The 10,000-nt window shown below is 35.0% G+C and overlaps 1 protein-coding gene across 4 annotated transcripts in view; it reads left to right on the top strand.

The window, feature by feature from the left end:
* LOC106870917 (neuropeptide Y receptor type 2) overlaps positions 1–10,000 on the top strand; it is a 768,756-nt gene that overhangs the window by 346,131 nt on the left and 412,625 nt on the right. For all 4 annotated transcript variants that reach the window (XR_016237964.1, XR_016237963.1, XM_089339795.1 and 1 more), the window contains exon 2: positions 2,733–2,805. The gene's annotated coding sequence lies outside the window, so the exon portion shown is untranslated. The remainder of the gene's footprint in view (positions 1–2,732; positions 2,806–10,000) is intronic.

Below are 10,000 nucleotides of genomic sequence, written 5' to 3' on the forward strand. Positions count from 1 at the left end.
TCTATCTGTCTATCTATTTTATTTATCTATCTACATATCTATCTACATATCTATCTATATACGTACACACACACACGCACACACACACACACACACACACACACACACACACACACAAATATATATATACACCAATCTAACTTGCTGAGTTTATATTCATATATCATTATACAAGGTTGGGTATAAGATATATATTACTTTCTACCAATTAAATTATTGGATTTCGAGAGACAAAAGCATAAATACAAAAGTAATATTTCAATAATAGCACCAACAACGCTTCAATTAAGAGAGTCAAAGCGATCTTCATGGTACTCATAGATTTATTGCAGCAAAATAACAGTACAAAAGCATTCGAATGCAAGTTACGATGTTTTGACCGCATTATCCTGTATCTATCTATCTATCTATCTATCTACCTATCTATCTATCTATCTATCTATCTATCTGTCTACGTTTTTTATACTTGTTTTATTTTTCAAAATTTACATTTCTTTCACTTTTCAAAATTGAGATAAACAATTTAAAAAAAAAATCTAAAATATACTTTCCTTAATTTTCTACAATGCTCTTCTGGTAGACTTGCAAGACCCCTCTTCCAAATTTCAGTTGTCCGTGACGAAAAATACTCCTCGTGTACTGTTCTGACCTTGTCTACAGAATTCATATTTCTTCCGTCCAAACGATTTTGAGGACTGTGGAATAAATGATAATTAGATGGGGCAATGTCCGGCGAATATGGTGGGTGGGACTGATGCAAGAACACCTTTCGACTTGAAATCAAAAATGGCCATTTTTCTTCTAGTGCTCAAGCTACTCGCAGTAGATCGCATTTGTTATCGTTTTGTTTGGGTTTAAAAGTTCAAAGTGGACTAAACCTTTCATATCCCACCAAACAGATAACAACACCTTACGGAGTGAAGGCCTTTTTCAGCCTGGGGTGCTGGTGTTTTTCCTCTCCCCACCCACGGTCTTCGGTGCTTGACATTTTTATAGAGAACCAATTTATCATCACCAGTCATTACTCGGTCCACAAAGGGTTCATTCGGGAGACCTGATAGCAAAGAAGAGCACATATTCACTCGGTGTATGCGATTAGACTCGGAAAGTTTGTGAGGAACCCATTAACATAGTTTGCTGACTTTTTCGATGGCACGCAGGTGCCGATGAATGGATGAATGACCAAGCTTCTCTACTAGTTCTGCAACAGTTACGATGAGATTTTGTTCCACCAGGGTTTGTAGGACGTTCTCGCCGAGTTCTACAGATTTTCCAGAACGAGGCTAGTCTTCCAGGCTGTAGTTTCCGGCTCGGAATTTCTGGAACCATAGTTGACACTAGCTTACGCTTATTGTCCGATCCCCATATACTGCATTAAGATTCCTCACACTTTCCGTTGCGTTATTGCCTTTATTGAACTCATAAAGCAAAATATGCCGCATATGTTCCTTTGTCACTTCTATTATAGCTTTGAAAAATTAACTGTTAAAATCGAACTGCAATCTTCAAAGCCTGCACTAAGAATACTGACAAGGTAAAATTACTATTTGCTTTCATAGCAAGTTGATGCAGGTAGTTTATCCAGTACCCCTCCAACTTCTAATTCATGCAATTGAAAAAAAACCGCATTATTTTTGGGAGGACGCAATATCTATCAATAAGTAAATAGATAAACTGATAGCTATATGTCAATCAACAACAAACTGCAACGTCAAGTATAAAAAACACAACAAACGCATATATATATGAATGTACATATATATATATGTACATACTAGCTGTTGAACCCGGCGTTGCTCGTGTTTTCCGTGTTGAAGTTAAGCTCACCTCTGACTTTGTATTGAATAAGCATTTCCTTAGAGACTATTCTATCGATTTTATTGAAATTTTACACATGAAAGAATGCAAAAGCTGCAAGAAAAATAACATCGTTATGGAATTTCTATTCAAACGCCCGATTGAGCTCACAAAAATCGATGCCAACTGAGCATTATCGAGTTTTCGAAAAATTCCGGCCTTATTTGAACTTCAGGGCATCGGTTGGACGGTGTGGGAGGCCCCCCCCCCCCCACAGACAGACAGACACCATTACAAATGTATGTGTATAGACGTATGCACCTATCTGTATTTATGCCTACACACTCATATATGTATATATACATGCATATCTATATATGTATATATAAATATACAGATATAAGGCAGGGAATTGTATATATATGTATATATATATGTATATATATGTATATATACATGCATATCTATATATATATGTATATATACATGCATATCTATATATAGATGTGTTAGAAATGTTCCACTTTCACATTACTGTAAAATTAATCATAGATTCGTCTCATTATCAATTCAGCCGCTCATTACACCATTGCATTATTTCCACCAATGAACTTAATACAGACGCTCACTCAACCATTCCTTAACCCCGTCCAACCATTCATTAATCCCGTTCAACCATTCATTAAAGTGTTAGCAAAGTATATTCTAATATAATTTAATGGTTAGTTAAGTACATTTCGAAAGAAGCATTGCTAGTTTTAATCACATCAGTATGAGACCTTCTAAACTTTCCCATTTGTTCATAGAATATTTGAAAATAAGAGACATATTTACATACACTTGCATAAATATTAATGCGAAAGCATCAGTCTTTCTTTCCCTCCTTGTCTCATTTACGAACATAATGTAATACATATATATCTTTACATTTTCAGAAATGCTCGTCGCCAAATAAAATTTATTCATCAGTAAAATTAATGTTTATTAAAATACATGACATACATTAAGGTAAGTAAACATTTCCATATCTTAAGTTATTATTATTTTATTTCATTTCATTTTTGCAGTGTGCTGTACTGTAAACACCGAACTTAAAATATTAATTACAAATGTTCGTAGACATGAACGGTGGGGGAGGGGGGTCTTTTTTATAAGGAGGGTTGAATCAGTTTACTGTGCAGGACAATTTAATCAAATTATACACACGCACACACACACAGACAAACACATTCATCCCTGTGTTTTTGCGTTCATGTGTATGGTAATTATTATGTTTAAAGGTATAATATCAGCGCAAATTGTATTGTTCCGCTGTTCCTTCTGAATGTTCATGTAAATGGTGTGAACTTGGAACGACTGAGAATCGAAACCAGGTTACTGTTAAGACACACATTGAGTCAGTACCTTTGGCTCCACGTCTCACTTATTAAAATAGCTGAAACAACAGAATTCAAAATAAATATATTAATTATTGTAAGTACAGGAATATTTCACTTGACGTTTCTGTCAAGCATCACTGTGAAATTTTCCTTATTTAGGTTTTCTTAATTATGTATACTAGCGCCCATTTTACTATCAGTTGTCCACGAAGATGGCGTCTTTGGTATTCCTTCCCTCTCAATTTCTTTAAATGTAGTACTCTTCTCATTTTGTTTGCTAACCGTTCTCAATTACAAAGTCACCAGTCTAAATAGTTTAGATTTTAGAAGAATACAGAACCAGAATTAATAATGGTAAACATTGATGAAATTCCAACCCGGAAATTTAGTTATTTACTCACGGGCCATCTCTAGCCCTGGGTGGTAGAACTTCTCAAGGGCTCAAGTTATGGGTCACGTGGCAGCAAATTGTCTTGAAGTAAGGAGTTGGAAAGTTGGAGTAGCCCATAGAGAAGTGTCACATAGTTCTACTATGTCTACCCTATGCAAGGTTTACACAGGTCCTTTTCACAAAAGCAGGCTTGGAAGAACAGGAGACGAGCAGATTAAACCGCAAAAAACAGAAGACAAAGGGAAAACACTGTGGTATGTTCCCGAAGAAAAATTATGCGTTCTCTGACTTAGGTATGGAGGTCTATTTTGCTGTGGCGTGAAGGCATGGCACATGAAGGTGGGGTAGAAAAGGAGAGTATTTTAGTATATGTGTGTGTGTGTGTGTGTGTGTGTGTGTGTGTGTGTATTTGTGTGTGTGTGTGTGTATGTCCCTGTTTTCATAAATACACGTATATCTGTCTCTGTCTGTCTCCCTATATATATAGAGTGAGAGCGAGAGCTATATATATATATATATATATATATATATATATATATATATATATATATATATATATATATATACATATATATATATATATATATGTGTGTGTGTGTGTGTATGTGTGTGTGTGTATGTGTGTGTGTGTGTGTGTGTGTGTGTGTGTGGAGAGAGAGAGAGAGAGAGAGAGAGAGAGAGAGAGAGAGAGAGAGAGAGAGAGAGAGGGAGATGTCACTTCATATAAAATGTTTATTTCTGTTCTCATTCATGATTTCATGTTTCACGAGTAAATATTATTTTGTTTCGAGCTACAATTAAATAAGGACGGGTAATATGCTAGAATCAATCAACTTCACAACATCACTGCAGCTGGGTTAAGCTAGGCTTGTAGTTTCTGAATGAAAAATGTATATATCAGTCAATTGAGAAAATTATACCATCATTCTTCGTATTAGTAAAATAACAATTAGAACATGAATAAGCTACATAATCGCTTGCGAAAAACAAAATGTAAAGTTGTACATTTGCACCTATGAATGGCCATGATAAAATCGAGGTTTATGTGAAAATATTTTCAAAGATGTGTCGATCATGTATCTATTGATTTTAGGCTTACCTTATCAATGACGATTCGTGTCTTATCAAGTGAAAAATATAGAAGCAAACAGATAAAAAAATAAAAGAAACAAAAGTTAGAAGATACACGCTCAAGAATAAATACTGACAATAAACGAACGTAAAATAAAAGATTTCAGAACGAGGGAAAATAAGAAGCACAAAATAAAAAGTAAATAAAACAAAATAAAAATACGAAAATATCAATAAATAAAACGAAAAGTTCTCAATCCCAGTTTTCTGAGAAAACACAAATATACGCTTATCATTTTACATATAGACATATATGGACTCTCTCTCTCTCTCTCTGACTCTCTCATCACACACACACACACACACACACATACACACACACACACACACACACACACACACACACATATATATATATATATATATATATATATATATATATATATAGAGAGAGAGAGAGAGAGAGAGAGAGACCGAGATACATATATGGCGTTCATGATCCCATACCGATACACATATGGCCTTTAATCTTCTTGAAGATAAGGTGACGGTTTTGAACTTTTAGCCTCTCTGACATATTTTATCTGTCGATAAATGTTTTCTGATTCTTTTTTAAAGAAAAAGAATGTGACTTGTACATACGCGGCGCGCATCCGCTTATAAACCTATTTATCACAATTTTAAAACTTGAATATGAAGCACTTGTACAGGCGCGCAAACACATATATGTATACATGCATGTATGTATATATGAGTATATGTATATATGAGTATATGTATATATGAGTATATGTATATATGAGTATATTTATTTATTTATTTATTTATGTGTTTTAGCCAAGTGGCTGCGGTCATGCTGGTGCACCATATATATATATATATACACACACACATACATACATGTACAAACATATGTATTTCCATTTCTGTGCATGCATGTGTGATTGTGAACGCTCGCTTAGACATACCATAATAGCGGAAATGTTTATAATGTGCTTTCTTCCTCATGGCTTTTTTACATGACAAATCTTCGAACCAAAACATAACAAAACCAGAAAAATATAACAAACAAACAAACAAAATAAAGAACAATATCGATATAAGTTAACCTGGTTGCCATATATATGTCGATATCAGGTGTTCTATATTACTAGGAACCACTTCCTTCTTGTGATGGAAACTGTAATAGCGGGCGCCATTTATAATGCGTGTGTTAGCATCGGATTTTTAGGGCAGAACATGTCTGGCCGTATGAGGTTCTCATCACGACAAATCATTCAAGTATTAGAATAGGATTGAATTGGATTGCCCATGTTCAGTCCACTTCTTGACACAGATGCTTAGCGGTATTTCGTCCGTCAATATGTTCTGAGTTCAAATTCCACAGAAGTCGATTTTGCCTTTCATTCTTTCGTGGTCGATCAAATACGTACTAGTTGAGCACTGTGGTTGATGTAGTCGACTTATCTACCTCCCTCTGCCAGGTCACTGTCCATCCAGCGTGGTAGAGCTGGACCATCAGAAAAACGTACGTTTATAATCGGACGCGCCCTGTGTATGTTGCATGTCAGTTTCTTTTTCTTCAAACACAAATTAGAATATTCCTGTCTTTCTCCTATGCATGCTACTGTCAAGTGACCAGCGGCCAGTCCCCCTCTTTCTTCTTTTCCTGTAGCTGACCAATCGCATATTCTCTGTCTCTCCGTTCTCCATCCTTCAAGACATTTTCTAAGTGTTACCCACTTTTCTCATCTACTTGACCACAAGGCCGTCTTTTGTTCCACTGTTCGTCCTCGTCCACCGTCCTAAATCGCACTCTGTGTCGTTTCGCTTGTTTTGCTTTGTTGTCTTTGCTCTTGTCCCTAATTTTCCGCAAGAAAAAATTTTTTAGCGAACACCGCTAATTGGGAAAGCAATGAGGCCTACGGTTAAAGGTGCGAAACAGAAAAGTACCAATTGGTCGATAACTGATGAAGAATTACGGACCTTCTGTTTGCCTTCCATTCATTTTTTACATTAAGTATACGCACGTCGTTTGTTTATACATTTATATATATATATATATCGGTATGTAGTCAGATGAGATTCAGAGATTCTTGAATAGAAATCACTTTGTAACGCTCAAGTAGTTCGAACTTAGACTTTAATATCTTTATGGGGGACCAATTCTGCGGGGTAAGAAAGAGCTGTAAAAAGAATCTAGGTGAGCAGATATGGAGGTAATTATGCAGATAAACACATTAAGTATAACAGCTTGGGTCTGATATACAATTTATATATATTTATGTATGTATATATATATATATATATATATATATATATAAACACACACACGCACACACACACACACACACATGCACACACACATATATATATATAAATACATGCATATACTTATTGTACACACACACACACACACACACACATATATATATATATTGTGTGTGTATCTCTTTTACTCGTTTACTCTTTTACTTGTTTCAGTCTTTTGACTGTGGCCATGCTGGAGCACCGCCGCCTTTAGTCGATCAAATCGACCCCAGGACTTATTCATTAGAAGCCTAGTACTTATTCTATCGAACTCTTTTGCCGAACCGCTAAGTTACGGGGATATAAACACACCAGCATCGGTTGTCAAGCGATGTTGGGGGGGGGGGGACAAACACACACATACAAACATATACACACACATACATAAATATATATATATATACATATATACGACGGGCTTCTTTCAGTTTCCGTCTACCAAACCCACTCACAAGGTTTTGGTCGACCCGAGGCTATAGTAGAAGACACTTGCCCAAGATGCCACGCAGTGCGACTGAACCCGAGACCATGTATATATATATATATATATATATATATATATATACATACATACATACATACATACATACATTTATATATATACATACACACATATATATATATATATATATATATACACGCAAAATGGGACAAGAACGCAAAATATCGAGATAATTAGGTGATACAAGAAAGGGACAATATATGTGTATGTGTGTTATGTTTGTGTGTATGTATATGTATACATGCTAAGAGAAACAAAGCATAGACTGAAGATTTTCTTGAATATTTAAGTAAAAAAATATATACATTGATATTTACATTAATAGTTCAAACGTACACAGAATACAACCGACATATACATATCAGTATGTGTATGTGTGCACATGCATCGGAAATTCGGGTAATTGTGGTAGTGTATCTTGGTACACATCGCTTGAAAGATAGTGAGAATTCCATAGCTGACCTGCAAGAATTTCTGCAAAAAGTTTCTGTCTGTTTTCCTTTTTTTAGGTTTTGTATTTACCACTTACAAACAACCGTAGATAACGTGGGAGGCTGCAGGTGGCAATATATTACCAAATATAGCAACCACCGACACTCACTCCAAGTTTTTTAGCCCCTCTCCATTTTTATCTATCTAGGGGTAAAGATGTGTATGTATGTATGTATGTATGTATGTATGTATGTATGTATGTATGTATGTATGTTTGTATGTATTTATATGGGATCGGAGAGAGATAGATATATGTCAATATATATATATATATGTTTATACTTGGATATATATATATATATAAGGCGGTAGTATATCAGTATCTAAGTGTCATTCTGTTTCTCAATTTGAAAAATAGCTCTGATTTGAAAAGATGTCCTTATATGGTTTTGTCGATAAATTCAGTAAATCGTTAATATATTTTATATTTACAACAACAGATAAGCATTATCTGCAATTGACATTTCCTTACCGAATACAGTACCATCAAACACGCACACACACACACACACGGATACACGAACTCATATTGACTCCTTTTTTTCTTTCTTCTTTACAAACATCGTTTACTTTGCTGAAAATACCATTTCCTGTTATTTTTTTCTTTTTTATGTAAACTTGAAAATTTATTTAGGAAAAGGTTTTACTATTTTTTGACTGGGCATTTTGTCAAATGTTTCAGATAACGGAGGTGGGTATTTATTTTAATAGCATCACGTATTCGTTTCGTCATTTACTAACTTTATTCATTGAACTGTAGCTATACTGGAGCAACGCTACTTCTTTCAGATAGTTGATATCTATTGTTAAGGAATTCCGTCTACTGTACTGCTTTTACAGACAACTGGAAATATATAATCTCTATCTTTCACTAATTACATACACATATATTTATACATACATACATACAAACATACATACATACAAACATACATACATACAAACATACATACATACATACATACATACATACAAACATACATACATACATACATACATACATACATACATACATACATATATATACATAAAAGGCAGAAAACATTGATAGACAGGAAATGTAGGCTGTGCAAGAACAAAATTGTAGTCACCAACAATACTACGGGCAACTGTAAACAAATGTCTTCCAGATATTATCTTTCTGTGAGGTGTGATTCAGTGACCACAACGGTCTAGAAAATGATATACCCGCAAAAAATGAAGAAAAAAAGAAGGTAACTATAACTGAGATGGAGACAGATTGGCAAAAGAACATTGGTGAAATTTTAAAATGAAAATAGCCACCAAGTTTCAACGCAACTGCTAGAATATTGCTGTTTGAGGCCACAAGAACACCACTGTGCCCTCTGGACACCAATGTGGTTAGATAAACAGAAGAGAAAGAGCACATCTATGGAGCATTGATAAGGGGTTTCGGTTACATTCCTAATATTATTGGAGTAACAGAATACATACCAACCCGTCTGGAGCAAATGATCAAGATTTCAGTGGCTATAAAATTCTACATGACTTTGTGAAGGATGATGAAGAAAACAAGATACTTCCTTCACAACTTTGCTACCAAACAGGTATCCGGATGAAAATAAACGTAGCTTAAAGAGAAGCAGAGCAGCATACAAGTACCCACACATGCCGTAGCATGTCAGCCGCGAATATCTCTTACAAGATCAAAGAGTAAGTGGATAACTATGGACACGTGCTTCGAAACCTCCAGCTCCTATACACGGATTATAAAGTCATGTTTATTATACTAATAATATTTGGTCCACATGGGTTTGTGACGATCTGGATAAGCTATGGTTTTCAGAAAAAGAAATCAACCAACTGATTCGCATATTACAAATGCAACCTCTTAACCGAACAGTTAAAATGTGCAAGACGTTTCTCAAGTTCAAATTTTCAATTGGGTTTTGTTATCTACATTCCACTAATGGGTCTTTGTGACTTTCTTACAAACCAAGTTCTTCTTTAGACGAACAACACAAATAATTGAATATAGAAAACATACATATATCCATCCCTCCATCCATCCATCCATCCATCCATCCATCCACCTAT

The sequence above is a fragment of the Octopus bimaculoides genome, chromosome 22 (assembly GCF_046866305.1).
Source record: "Octopus bimaculoides isolate indiv1 chromosome 22, ASM4686630v1, whole genome shotgun sequence".
Lineage (NCBI taxonomy): Eukaryota > Metazoa > Mollusca > Cephalopoda > Octopoda > Octopodidae > Octopus > Octopus bimaculoides.